The sequence below is a fragment of the Chrysochloris asiatica genome, unplaced genomic scaffold, assembly GCF_000296735.1.
Source record: "Chrysochloris asiatica unplaced genomic scaffold, ChrAsi1.0 scaffold00041, whole genome shotgun sequence".
Taxonomy (NCBI): domain Eukaryota; kingdom Metazoa; phylum Chordata; class Mammalia; order Afrosoricida; family Chrysochloridae; genus Chrysochloris; species Chrysochloris asiatica.
Window position 1 is genome coordinate 12529038 of NW_006408559.1, and position 2204 is coordinate 12531241.

Sequence of the window (2204 nt, forward strand, 5' to 3'; positions counted from 1 at the left end):
CCCGGACCGCCCCCGGGACCGCCTCCGGCCCGGGCGGGGATGGTGACCGTGGCCCGAGCTCCTCCCCGGGCTGCGGCGGCGCGGCGGCAGCTGAGCGCCTGCGCTAGCAGAACTCGCGGGCCAGGGGATCCCCGAGGGAGGGCGTACAGTCCGCCTTTCCTGGACCTGGGACCAGTGCCCTATGGGCGCTTCGAACCCGCACCCAGGAATGCTCGTGTGTGCCGAGAATGGCTGGGGACCTGTATTTGGGATCAGAACCCCTAGGAGAAGAGAGGCAGGCGAAGGGAGACCCCCACCGTGCGCCGGGACTGGAGAATGCTGGTGCGTGGTTAAGGCCTGGAGAGGGACTGCAGATTTGGGACGGGACCAAGGGTTTGAGTGGGGGACACGATCTCATTTCCAGAAACCTGTGGAAACCGTAAATAATGTACATGACACGCAAGGATCTCGGTGGTCCTACCGTCCAGTCCGCTGCCAACCTGGACTCCCAGGTAAGATGATTGGAGAATCAGTACGGCTCTTCTTCAGGATAAGACTGGGAGCCTCCTGCCAGTGGTTGGAAAGGTAATTGTGAATAAAGGTTTAAAGATGGCTCTGTGGCTGGTCCCTCAGCACGGTCCTATGGACACTCAGCATCAGATCGCCCTTCGGATAGGCAAAAGGCCTTTGCATCCTGGTCTCTAGCTCCTACCCCAGTGTAGTGAACAGGACATTCGTGGAGATCCTGCCTGTCTGGACACATCTGGTCCCTGGCACCTGACCCCAGAGCCAAACCAAAAAACCAAACCTACAGCCACTGAATTGATTTTGACTCATAGTGATTCGCTATAGGACAAAGTAGAGCGGCCTCAGGGGGTTTCCAAGGCTGTAAATCTTTACTGAAGCATCTTTCTCCCAAGGAGTGGTTGGTGGGTTCAAGCCATCAACCTTGCAGTTAGCAGGCAAGCACTTAGCCACTGCACCACCAGGACTTCTGGGCCCTAGCTCCCACGGCACTGCTGTTGAATCAATTCCACCTCATAGTGTCCGTTTGGGGTAGGGTTTCTGAAACTCTGTACAGGAGCAGACAACTCAGCTTTCTCCTGAAGGGCAGCTGATGGGTTTGAACCCAGCACCTAACTCACTGCACCACCAGGACTCCTTGGCCCTGGTTCAGGGACTTCTAAGTCACACTTTCCTTCATCCTCTGAACTCACTGTGTAAATAACCTCATTTGACCACAAACCGCTACTTTCGAGTGATTCTTCGATTATCCTGTAGTGTTATTTTATCTTTGATGAATTTATGCTTGCCCTCCCCTGCCAGATTAATATGAAGTCCCAAGGTGGGGTCACCCTGCTTGGGATTTCCCCTGGCACCAGGATGCCCACATGATGCTTTGGTTGATCTGAAACACCACATCCACTCCCCCATTGGAGTCCCAGCTCCCCCACTGCGCCTCCCAGAGCCTCTGCTGCCAGCACCAGGTGTCCCCAGGGACGGGGTTTCCTCTCCTTGCTCAAACAACATAGGATGAATGGAAAGGGTATGTCATCCATGGAGAATAAAAGTCACAGCTTCAAAATACAGAAATGATTCACAGGCACCAACTAAGAAAAAGGAAACATAGTCAGGGCTTCATCGTCTCCAACAATAAAGGCATGAAACTAAACGTTGCCTTTGTTAAGGTTTAGAGCATAAAGCCTCAGTGTCTTGAAAATTTCCTTTTGAGGTGGTCCCAGGCCAGCTGTAGGTGTGAGTTGGGTTCAAGAGGGACCAACCAAGTGGAATAGGTGTGTATGTGTGTTGTACGCTCCCCCATGCTACTAAACACACACCTATACACATTTCTGTCTGAGAAGACAAAACTTAGGGTGTTTGTATTAAATCATATAACAAGTAAATCTAGCAAACAATTCTGAATCCCCTACTGAAAAAAGAAAAGAAAAACAAACCCAGTAGCATGAAATCGATGCTAAGGCGTCGTGACCCTGAAGAGCAGAGTAGAACTGCCCTGTGGGATTTGCAAGGCTGTCATGTTTGCGGAAACACACTGCCAAATCTTTCTCCTATGGAGCGGCCTGTGGGTTTGAACTCCTAACCTTTCAGTTAGCAGCTGAGCACTCAACCGCTGTGCCACCAGGGCTTCTACTACAGATCTGTTATTGCTTTGAGAGATAGAAGAGAAAAAATAATGGGTTTTAGAGATTTTACTCATCCAGCCT